The 12,604-nt window shown below is 44.5% G+C and overlaps 2 protein-coding genes across 9 annotated transcripts in view; one reads left to right on the forward strand and one right to left on the reverse strand.

The window, feature by feature from the left end:
- LOC127395168 (uncharacterized) overlaps positions 1-12,604 on the reverse strand; it is a 1,033,854-nt gene that overhangs the window by 130,568 nt on the left and 890,682 nt on the right. The gene's annotated exons all lie outside the window — the stretch shown is intronic.
- Positions 12,117-12,604, forward strand: part of LOC127395157 (chromodomain-helicase-DNA-binding protein 1) — a 170,841-nt gene continuing 170,353 nt past the window's right edge. For all 8 annotated transcript variants that reach the window (XM_051641636.1, XM_051641629.1, XM_051641634.1 and 5 more), the window contains exon 1: positions 12,117-12,180. The gene's annotated coding sequence lies outside the window, so the exon portion shown is untranslated. The remainder of the gene's footprint in view (positions 12,181-12,604) is intronic.

The raw sequence follows: 12,604 nt of genomic DNA on the forward strand, positions 1-12,604 counted from the left end.
ACTGATTTTTTTTCCTTCAGTAAGCTCTCTTTTAACTAGCAGCAAGTTTTCCAGTTAGTGGACTGATAACGCTGGAATGTTTATTTTACTGCTGAGACACCAAGCTCACTGTTCTACTTGTTGAAGCTGCAGCTTCAAATGCTACAGGGAGCAGAAGAGTCATATCTGTGACCCTCCCATATGGAGGAGTGGACTAGATGGACAGCAAAATTGACCAAAATATTCCATTCCATATATCTATGTAAGCTCGGTGTAAGGTCAGAGATCACGGGAGTCAACTTCCTTCCTGCTTCTTCTTCCCTTCTCTTTTGTCCACGGCTGGTGTTCACATAGGACTCCTTGTGGAGCTCTCCATCTGGAGAGCTGCCCAGCAGAAAGGGACCTGGGTGTGCTGATTAACAGCCAGGTGAACGTGAGTCAGCAGTGTGCCCAGGTGGTCAAGAAGGCCAACACCATCCTGGCCTGCATCAGGAATAGCATGACCAGCAGGACCAGGGAGGTGATCCTGCCCCTCTACTTGGCTTTGATGAGGCCACACCTCAAGGACTGTTTGCAGTTTTGGGCACCCCAGTATAAGAAGGACATTGAGGTGCTGGAGAGGGTGCAGAGAAGGGCAACTAAGCTGATTAGGGATCTTGAGAACCGGCCTTATGAGGAGAGGCTGAGGGAGCTAGGGCTGTTCAGCCTGGAGAAGAGGAGGCTGAGAGGGGACCTCATTGCCCTCTACAACTATCTGAAAGGAGGTTGTAGTGAGGCATGTGTTGGCCTCTTCTCCCTGGTGAACGAGCGATAGGACAAGAGGAAATGGGGTCACACTGCCCCAGGGGAGGTTCAGGCTGGATATTAGAAAAAAATTTCTTCACAGAAAGTGTGGTAAGGCATTGGAACAGGCTGCCCAGGGAGGTGGTGGAGGCACCATCCCTAGAGATGTTCAAAAAAGGGGTAGACATGGTGTTTCATAAGATGGTTTAGTGGTTAGGGGTTGCAGGGTGGATGGTTGGACTCGATGATCTTGAAGGTCTTTTCCAACCTTGATGATTCTATACATCACCATTGATCCCTAGATTTGTGCATTCCTGACCCTCATAACTCTACCCTCAGCTCCTGTCTGCTCTGCTGCTCTCTCTGGCAGCAGTCCAGGACATTTCAGAACTGCTCACAGCTAAGGAGAGTGCCACGGGAGTTGCTGGGGGTGGGGGGAGGCAATAGGGTTTTGCACATTCCTGAACACATGTATATAATTGTACATATTTTCTTTTATCATTAGTATTTAACTAAAGCTGTCTAGTTTAGTTTTCAGTTTTGAAAGTCTCTCTCCTTCATTTTCTCATTCCTTCCCCACCTGGGGGAGAGGGGAGGGGATGGAGAGCATTATTGTTACTGGTTTAATTGCTGATCCTGAGTCAAAATGTGACAATAATTTATTAAGTTCCGGGTATAAATTCTCACAGAGAGGATGGGATGACTCTCACAACTGGAGTACTGCAATGGATGGCTATAAGCTCTTCAGAAAGGATAGGCAAGGAAGGATAGGCAGTGGGGTGGCTCTGTACGTTAGGGCATGTTTCAACTGTATAGAGCTCGCTGATTGTGATTATAAGGTCGAGTTCTTAGGGATCAGGACAAGGGGAAAGGCCAACAAGGCCTGTTGGGTGTCTGTTATAGACCACCTAACCAGGATGAAGAGGCAGATGAAGCATTCTATAAGCGGCTGGTAGAAGTCTCAGTCGCTAGCTCTTGTTCTTGTGGGGGACTTCAACCTACTGGACATCTGCTGGAAATACAACACAGCAGAGAGGAAACAGTCCAGGAAGTTCTTCAAATGTGTGGAAGATAACTTCCTGACACAGCTGGTAAGTGAGCCTACCAGGGGAGGTGCCTTGCTAGTCCTGATTTTTACAAACAGAGAAGGACTGGTGGGAGATATGGTGGTCGGAGGCCATCTTGGGCTTAGAGATCACAAAATGGTACAGTTCTCAATTTTTAGTGAAGTATGGAGGGGAGGGCAGCAAAACCACTACCATGGACTTATGGAGGGGAGACTTTGGCCTGTTCAGGACACTGGTTGAGAGAGTCCCTTGGGAGACAGTCCTGAAGGGCAAAGGGGTCCAGGAAGGCAGGACGCTCTTCAAGAAGGAAATCTTAAAGGCACAGGAGCAGGCTGTCCCCATGTGCCATAAGAGGAACTGGCGGGAAAGATGACCAGACTGGGTGAACAGGGAGCTTTTGCTGGGACTCAGGAAAAAAAGGAGAGTTTACCACCTTTGGAAGAGGGGACAGGCAACTCAAGACTAGTACAGAGATCTCGTTAGGTCATACAGAGAAAAAATTAGAAAGGCAAAAGCCCAGCTGGAGCTCAGTCTGACCACTGTTGTAAGAGATAACAAAAAATGTTTTTACAAATACATTAATGACAAAAAGAGAGCCAAGGAGAATGTCCATCCTTTATTGGATATGGGGGGGAACATTGCCACCAAGGATAAGGAAATGCCTTCTTTGCCTCAGTCTTTAATAGTCAGACCAGCTACCCCCAGGGTGTTCAGCCTCCTGAGCTGGAAGACAGGGACAGAGAGCAGAATAAAACTCCCATAATCCAGGAGGAAGCAGTTAATGACCTGCTACACCACCTGGACACACATAAGTCTATGAGGCCAGATGGGATCCACCCGAGAGCACTCCTGGTCAACAGGGGAGGTCCCAGATGACTGGAGGCTGTCTAATGTGACGCTCATCTACAAGAAGGGCTGGAAGAAGGATTTGGGGAGCTATAGGCCTGTCAGTCTAACCTCAGTGCCAGAAGGTTATGGAGCAGTTCATCTTGAGTGCCATCATGTGGCACATGCAGGAAAACCAGGTGATCAGGCCCACTCAGCATGGGTTTATGAAAGGCAGGTCCTGCTTGACCAACCTGATCTCCTTCTATGACCAGGTGATCTGCCTAGTGGATGAGGAAAAGGCTGTAGATGTTGTCTACCTAGACTTTAGTAAAACTTTTAACACTGTCACCCACAGCACTCTCATAGAGAAGCTGGCTGATCATGGCTTAGACAAGTGTACCCTTCACTGGGTAAAAAACTGGATAGATGGCTGAGCCCAGAGACTTGTGGTGAATGGAAAATCCTGCTGGCGGCTGGTGACAAGTGGTGTTCCCAAGGGCTCAGTTTTGGGGCCAGACTTGTTTACTATCTTTATCAATGACCTGGATGAAGGGATCGAGTGCACCCTCTGTAAGTTTGTAGACAACACCAAGTTGGGCAGGACTGTGTATCTGCTTGAAGGTAGGAAGGCTCTACAGAGGGATTTGGACAGGCTGGATCTATGGGCCAAGGCCAATTGTATGATATTCAACAAGGCTAAGTGCTAGCTCCTGCACTTGGGCCACAACAACCCCATGCAACACTACAAGCTTGGGGAAGAATAGCTGGAAAGCTGCCCAGCAGAGAAAGACCTGGGGGTGTTGGTCAACAACTTTCTGAATATGAGCAGGTAGTGTGCCCGAGTGGCCAAGCGGCCAACAGCATCCTGGCTTGTATCAGAAATACCGTGGCCAGCAGCAGTAGGGAAGTGATTGTGCCCCTGTACTCAGCATTGGTGAGGCTACACCTCAAATAATGTGTTCAGTTCTGGGCCCCTCACTACAAGAATAACATTGAGGGGCTGGAGCAAGTCCAAAGAAGGGCAAGGAAGCTGGTGAAGGGTTGAGAGCACAAGTCTTACGAGGAGCAACTAAGGGAGCTGGAGTTGTTTAGTCTGAAGAAGAAGAGGCTGAGTGGAGACCTTATCGCTCTCTACAACTACCTGAAAGGAGGTTGTAGTGAGGCGGATGTTGGTCGCTTCTCTCAAGTAATCAGTGATAGGACAAGAGGAAATGGCCTCAGGTTGCACCAGGGGAGGTTTAGATTGGATATTAGGAAAAATTTCTTTATTGAATGACCATTGGAGCAGACTGCCTGGGGAAGTGGTGGTGTCACCATCCCTGGAGGTGTTAAAAAAATGTGTAGATGTGTCACTTCAGGACATGGTTTAGTGGACATGGTGATGTTGGGTTGACAGTTGGACTTGATGATCTAAGAGGTCTTTTCCAACCTTAATGATTCTATGAACTACTCAATTTGCAACGTCAGCTATAGCACACCACTTGGCTGCCTTTGACTCCAGTCATATTGGAGTTCTAGCATGTCTGGTATGTCAACACTCAACAGCAGTGTGACTTCATACTGGCCATATGGGACTATAAAAGGGTGAGTGAGTCTTGCTGATTACTCTTTGGCTCTTGAGTAGACAAATCAGCTCATGGATTGGAGCCAGGATATCTCAGTGCAATACTACCAACAGTGCACTGTCATGGTAGCAATCTGCACCTGCTGTTCTCTGACTCAGCAACTTCACAAGAGGAGGATCCTCCTAGAGGCTGGGCAAGGTAGACAGCTGTTCAGTCTTCTCTATAGTCACGGTGGCTACACCAAAAGCCCACTGCTACCATTCTGGGTCCTTGAAATACCCTCTCCTGAGGTAGTCTATGCCAAGAATACACAGGGTCAGGTCAGTTAGCAGATCCTCTTGTGTTAACCAGCCAAGGGGCTTCTAATAAATTTGCATTCCAATGCTTGAATGCCTCAGTGCCCATGGATCTCAGTGTAGTCTTTAACAGTCCATTGTATCACTCAGTCTTCCCAGAGGCTGGTGCACTAGGGGATATGATACATCCCATCAATGCCATGCTCCTTGGCCCAGGTGTCTATGAGGTTGTTTCAGAAATTAGTCCCATTGTCTGATTAAATTCTTTCTGAGGTGCTGTGTTTCCATAAGACTTGCTTTTCAAGGCCCATGATAATATTTTGGGCAGTGGCATGGGTCACGGGGTATGTTTCTAACCATCCGGTAGTCATTTCCACCACAGTAAACATAGCACCTGCCTTAGTGTGTTCACAGTAATGTGATATAATCAATTTGCTAGGACTCCCCCACTGATATCACAGCCACCGTCCTCCATGCCAGAGAGTCTTTATCCATTTGGCTTGTTTGCTTATGGCACATATCACATTCAGGGGTGACCTGTATGATGGCCAAAATGGTCAGGTCCATCCCTCAATCATGAGCCCATCTGTACATTGCATCTCTTCATAGATGTCCCGATGTGTCCTGGGCCTGTTGTCAGTTATTATATGAAATAAGTCATATTTGGGGGGAAAAGATCACATTTGGCAAAAATCACATAAAAGAGAACATAAGGGACATGCAGAATAAAAACAAGGCCTAGATAACAGTGAAACAGTAAGAATTAGACAAAACCAGATATGAATTAGAGGAAAAACATTCCCCAAGTAGTCAACAGCCTGGCCTTGAGACAGGCCTGCAGAACACCTGCTAGATAGATGAAAGGGATGGAAAGCAGTACTCCCCACAGCTTATCTTGGTTACAGCCTTGAGCACTGGGGAAAAACACATTGAGTAATTGAAATCACCGTATTAATATATTAATGAGCCATTAGCATACTAAAATTCACACCCACAGGCTAGAGGGACCCCTACTAACAACTAACCCTTTACTCTTTGAGCATGCGTAGTGAAATTTCCTGAGTATTGCCACTTTAAATGGAAGCAAGGAATTAGTTGACCAATCGTGTGTGCCAATGATAGAATAATGTTCTTTCTCAGGTTTTGGGGTATAAAAGTAGCACCTGTGTATTGGGAAACTGAGCTTGCTTTGTGGAATACCACCCTGCTCCCTTTTATGCACAGAACAGGATATTAAAGCAAATATCTTGACTCTGTGTGTGGATCGGCTTCTTGCACACTGGGTAACGGACCCCACTTTTGGGACAACAGGCCCCACTTTTGGGACAACAGGCCCACCGAGCTCACCCTTACATGCCCAGTCCAAGTCCACCTGAGCTATGTAAATTCTAGTAGCCTTGTCTACCTGCTCATTCATAGAATCATAGAATCATAGAATGGCTAAGGTTGGAAGGTGTTGCGGGCCGGTATTGGGGGGCTACCGGCTGTCAGGAAGTTTCCGCGACTTCCCCCCCCAATGTGGAGAGGTTTGTGAATGAGCCCGAGGGTCACACGTGGCGTTCGCCTCTCACAGAGGAATGGCCACTGCAGGACCGTATCTTAGAGGGTAGATTAGAATACCCTCCCACCACGCTCACAAATTGCTACTGAAACCAATGTTTAGTTTACTAATTAATCGGTTTATTAAGGGTCAACACTAATTAAGGGAACAAGGTTCAGGAGAGGTTGTCTAGGTGTATATTGGAAAAGGGATTCAAAGGTACTATGGTCTTATTAAAGACACACTCCGAGGAGGAGTGTAAAATCAATGGAGTGAAAGGGTAGGAGTTGAGCCGGGCAGGAAAGTTAGAGTGTGCGTGTGTGTGCGTGCGTGTGTGTGTGTATTTACCCTCCTTCCGTAGCGCATGGTTCCCGGGATGCGGCTGGCAGGCTCGGCAGGAGATCCGGGGGGGGGCCGGCTTCCCGGTAACCGGGGCGACCCCTCCCAGCAGCAGCAGCTGCGGCAAGCACGGCCTTAGTCCCGAAGTAGGTGGCGAATGCAGGCTGGGCAAGCTCCTACTTTGGTCCGGTTTGGTTTAGGCTGGGCAGGCAGGGTCCCCGGGGAGCGGGCACAGGCGGCCCTCCCTTCCCTCTTGGCTCCTCCGGACAGCGAGGCTGGCGTTCCAGGCAGGTCCAGGTACTGCAGCAGGGCCTCGTCCCAGTCAGGCAGAGAGCATCGGCCTGTGGATCTTGCCCTCTTTTATAGATCAGAAATCACTGTTCGAGAAAGTACCACTGTTCAAATTAGCCAATTAGCACTGGCCAGGTATGTGCTCTGTTAGAGGCAGTCTTTAACCTATTGTCCATTTTTCTGCCAGTTATCGTAACCCTTATGCTGTTTTTCTTGCTGTGGAGTTATCTGGTAGAGCAAGAGGCCTGTTCCATTCTGCCCTTGGCTAAATCACTAAAAAGGCGTCACTCTTGTTTTGCTGGCTTGAAAGGCATTTTGTTTAGTCTTATGTGGGGGGAGAGAAGATAGACCGTTCCCCACAGAAGGGACCTTAAAGATCATCTAGTTCCAACCCCCTGCATGGGCAGAGACACCTCCTGCTAGATCAGGTTGCTCAAGGCCCCATCCAACCTGGTCTTGAAGACCTCCAGAGAGGGGGTATTCACAACCTTCCTGGGCAACCTGTTCCAGCATCTCACCACCCTCACAGGAAATAACTTTTTCCTAATGTCCAACCTGAATCTCCCCTCTTTAAGCTTCAAACCATTGCCCCTTGTCCTCTCACTACACATCCGTGTAAAAAGTCGTACCCCAGCTTTCTTGTAGGCCCCCTTCAGATATTGGAAAGTTGCTATAAGGTCATCACGAAGCCTCCTCTTCTCTAGGCTAAACAACCCCAACTTCCTCAGCCTATCTTCATAGGGGAGGTGCTCCAGTCCTCTGATCATCTTTGTGGCTCTCCTCTGGACATGCTCAAGGAGCACTATGTCCTTCTTATGTTGGGGACTCCAGAATTGGACACAGTACTCCAGGTGGGGTCTCAACAGAGCAGAGGGGGAGAATCACATCTCTTGACTGGCTAGCTATGCTTCTTTTGATGCAGCCCAGGATATGGTTGGCTTTCTGGGCTGCAAGTGCACATTGACGGCTCATGTTAAACTTCTGGTCCACCACTACCCTCAAGTCCTTCTCCCCTGGGCTGTCCTCAATTCTTACTTCTCCCAACCTGTATTCATGCATGGGATTGCCTCAACCCAGGTGCATAACCTTGCACTTGGCCTTGTTGAGCTTCATGCAGTTTACACGAGCCCACTTCTCGAGCCTGTCAAGGTCCCTCTGGATGGCATCCCTTCCCTCCAGCATGTTGACTTCACCACACAGTTTGGTGTCATCAACAAACTTGCTGCGGGTGCACTCGATTCCACTGTCCATGTTGCCAACAAAGATGTTAAATAACACTGGTCCAAGTACTGACCCTTGGGGAACACCACTCGTCACACATCTCCATTTGGACATCGAGCCATTGAACACAACTCTTTGGATGCGACCAGTCAGCCAGTTCATTATCCAATGAGTGGTCCATCCATCAAATCCATATTGTTCCAGTTTTGAGACCAGAATGTTGTGTGGGACAACGTCAAAAGCTTTGGACAGATCCAGGTAGATGACATCTGTCGCTCTGCCTTTGTCCACCGAGGCTGTGACCCTATCGTAAAAGGCTACCAAATTAGTCAGGCAGGACTTGCCCTTAGTGAAGCTGTGTTGGCTGTCACCAATCACCCCTTTGTTGTTCTCATGCCTTAGCAGGGTCTTCAGGAGGATCTACTCCAAGATCTTGCCAGGCACAGAGGTGAGACTGACCGGCCTGAATTTCGCTGGGTCTTCTTTTTTTCCTTTCTTGAAAATGGGGGTTATGTTTCCCTGTTTCCAATCAGCAGGAACTTCACCAGACTGCCATGACTTCTCAAATATGATAGACAGTGGCTTTGCAACTTCATCCACCAGTTCTTTCAGGAGCCGCAGGTGAATCCCATCAGGTCCCATGGATTTGTTCACCTTTAGATTCTTCAGGTGGTCTCAAACCTACTCTTCATCTACATCTACATTTCATTGTTTCCATGTTCTTCAGTGATTGGCTATTGGAGATGTAAGCATCTACATGATGTACCTCTACAAGATTCTCTGCCCAACAAGTTCAAGCTAAGCCACCACCAAAAGTAGATGGATCTGAGGTAAAACAAAACATACAAATTAACCCTTTGTGTGGGAAAAACCCACTCTGTGCAGAGCATTTTACAAGAGCAGTTTTAATCTAAACAAACAAAACCCCCATAATTTTTACTTAAAATTTTAACTTGATTGAGCTAGTGAATGCATATGCTTCGCTCTCATAACAAACATAGAGGACTCTTAAATTTCTCACCTCTGTAAATGCCCAGTTAGATACTTCCCTACATTTTCTCATGCAGAAGCACCTATTAACTTATTTCATTTTTCTGAAGACAAAGCCACACAATGTTATTTCTAAATTTTGTTTTAAGTTGTCTCTCTAATGCTCAGTTTCTTCATATCAATAAGTGCTTGTATGACAATTTCAGGCTTAGGTACAGCTTATCTTCTGTATGGAGAAAAAGTCTGCCAAATTGAGGAGAAAAAAGCGGTGTTTAGAAATCTCTTAAATGCAATGCATAAAAGTTACCTGAACTCTTCTTTGTGTAATATGGCCTTAATTTGGATGATATATTAAAGGTAATATTTCCTACCGTAAGATTCAAAGGCTGTTAAGAATTCTTCTTGTGGGTTTTTTTGTTGTTGTTGTTCATGTTCATGCTTTTGATACAGTCTCTCATAGTATTCTTTTGAACAAAATGTCTAGCGCAAAGCAAGATAAACCCATAATACGATGGGTGAACAATTGGCTGATGGGTTGGGCTTAGAGTTGTAACAAATGGGCTTACATCAGGCTGGTGGCCAGTCACCAGTGGTGTTCCCCAGGGCTCAATTTTAGGTCCAGTGCTCTTCAATGTTTTTATAAATTACCTGGATGCAAAAACTTACATTAAGTAAGTTTGCCGATGTATACTAAGGAGGAGCTGTGGGCTCCCTCAAGGGCAGAGAAGTCTTACAGAGAGATCTGGAGAGCTGGGCAATCAACAACCGTATGAAATTTAGCAAGATCAAGTGCCAGATTCTCCACCTGGGATGGGGTAATCCTGATTATACATACAAATTGGGGGAGGAGAAGCTGGAGAACTCTGGAGGTTTGGGTTGATGGCAAGTTGAATATGAGTCAACAGGGTGCCCTGGCAGCCAAAAGGGCCAACTGTGTCCTGGAGCACATCAAGTGCAGCATAGCTAGCTGGTCGAGGGAGGTGATTGTCCCACTCTACACTGCACTGGTGTGGCCCCACCTCGAGTACTGTGTGCAGTTTTGGGTGCCTTGATGTAAGAAGGACATCAAACTATTAGAGTGTGTCCAGAGGAGGGTGACCAAGATGGTGAAAGGCCTCCAGGGTAAGACTTATGAGAAGCGACTGAGGTCACTTGGCTTGTTCAGCTTGGAGAAGAAAAGGCTGAGAGGTGACCTCATTGCAGCCCACAACTTCTTCAAGGGGAGCAGCAGATCGGGGAGGTGCTGATCTCCTCTCTCTGGTGACCAGTGATAGGACATGAGGTTTTTCACTGAGAGGGTGGTCAGTCACTGGAACAGGCTCCCCGGGGTAGTGGTCACAGCACCAAGCCTGTCAGAGTTCAAGGAGCATCTGGATGATGCTCTTACTCATATGGTTTAGTTTTAGATAGTCCTGCGAGAAGCAGGGAGTTGGACTCAATGCTCTTTATGGGTCCATTCCCATTTGAGATATTTTATGTACTTTGGTATTTCCATATGAAGCAAAAATATATCAGCTAGGTCTTACCTAGATAAGTTAAAAAATTTACTTGAAAAAAATGTTATCTTAATAATAGAGGCCTGCATAGCTACTGTTATACTTACTGTAAAAATTGTGCTGTCGGTTCTCATATAACATTCCTTTCTGCAGAAGTCTTGCTGCTTTAAAATGCTATCCAATCCAATATTATTAATGCATGCAGTGTTTTATAGTGAATTTTTATTAATGATATTGAGATCCATCTTAATAGTGATGCTGCTCATATTAAGAAAAATAATTGTGGTAAAGTTTACAATTTCAGTAGGTTTCAATGACTCTTGTATCTGAATTCCAATTCAGTTTTGGAAGTCCAGTCCAAGTATACTTGCTGTGCAGAGATCAACAGTGCTCAAGAAGCAACAACAGCAGAAGGCAGCCTCATCAGAGAGTGCTTCGCAAGAGGTGAATAACATATACCTTAGTGAATAAAATGTAAACATGCATGTCTCATTACCCCATATGTTAGAATAAAATTCTGTAGAGCCAATTTCTGTTCTCTTAAGTGTGTGTGTTTAAAAAGTCTGGGTTTAATCTATAAAAGTAATGTTCAAATAACTGACATGTTCCTAAGGAAACATGGGGGAGGGGAATATTTAGTTGCATGTTTTCAGGTGAGTTGTGCCAAAAAGATAGCAGTTTAGGTTGATATTTTTAGCTAGATATTTTGTGGTGTATAGACAAAATTTTCAAGTCGTGTATTAACTTTCATTTTATTTCTGCCTTCTGAGTTCCATAAAGACAGTTAAAAATACTGAAAGACTTTTCCGTCTCCATATAAAGCTAGCTGCTGCAGCTTTCAAAAACACTATATGGAGTAGAAAGCTAGTTTTTTGCAAATTATAGAATAATTCTTGTATTTTGATAACCATACTTCAATTTTAGAGATTTTTAAAAACCATAGACTAAGCAAAAGTTGACTTTGTGCAGTAGGAATATCTTTCAAGGACACTAGTGACTGTGAATTAGAATTTATTTAAAAGCAGACTTTCATATTTCCTTCATTATAAAAAAAGTAAGCATCGTGATCACAAGTCTTTAATCATTACTCTGGACAGAGTCAGATTTAGCTGCTCATCATTAAAACTAAACAAAGGAATTAATAATATATAGTTAAAATATTACTTTATAGCGGTTGCTAAGTACTCTTTTCCTGAAGACTCTTTTTCAGGATAAAAATTATCTAAATTTAATCTCTGAGATTAGTTTTAGGAAAATAGTTTTAAGAATTAATCCATTTATTTTTTTTAGGAATGGATAGAGAAGAAACATACATGCTATTCTCAAAATTTTCTTAGTAGTGTTTAAATGTGAGAGGATACAAGAATTGAGAGAGCTCTCAAAAAGGCAGAAGGTTTTATTAAGCTTTTCATAGAACCTTCATCTTGATTTATTAACTTGCAACAGTCTAAACTATGACTATATGTAGGCACAATGATTATATTTTAAGGGTTTTTTGAGTTCTGCTGGCACGGCATATTCATGGAGAAATAAGAAATCAATAGCAATCCTGATATCGGTCAATATCAGTGGGTACACTGAGGGGGATGAAGAGGTTAAGACAATAAAGAATATTATTTCGGTTTGAAAGTGGGAGCTGAATTACCTTTTTAATAGTAAAAAATACTTCATTCTTTTTGTGGTAACGAATCGTATATATTTTTTCCTTTATCTGCAGGATTCATCAAGCAGTGAAGATTCTGCAGATGACTCTTCCAGTGAAACCAAGAAGAAAAAACATAGAGAGTAAGATGTTTTTCATAAATAATTTTTTTTATGGTGACATAATGCTTATTGTAATAATAAGCATTATGACATAATGCTTATAATTACACTGGCTTCACTTCTATGCACTTGAAAGTCCTTCCTGAAAATTATTGAAGAAATAGGAAACTAATTAATTAGGCTGTCTCAGATAAAATTTAAGTTGGAATCCTGTAGTTCATGCCAGATCTTTAAACAATTGAGAGGCAAAAATCCAAAAAAATTATTACAGGTTTGACACTGTCTTGGGTAGTCAATAAAGCTAAGTTGAAATTGAGCTGGTTTTAAGCTGTAGACGAAACAGTTTGTGAAAAAGGTTATACTTTCTCATTAGTAGTGACCTCTGTGTGGGGGTGTGTGTTTGTGTTCTGTTTGGGGTTCTGTGGTTGTGGGCTTTGGTTTTGTG

This window comes from Apus apus, chromosome W (genome assembly GCF_020740795.1).
Source record: "Apus apus isolate bApuApu2 chromosome W, bApuApu2.pri.cur, whole genome shotgun sequence".
In the NCBI taxonomy this organism is placed as follows: domain Eukaryota; kingdom Metazoa; phylum Chordata; class Aves; order Apodiformes; family Apodidae; genus Apus; species Apus apus.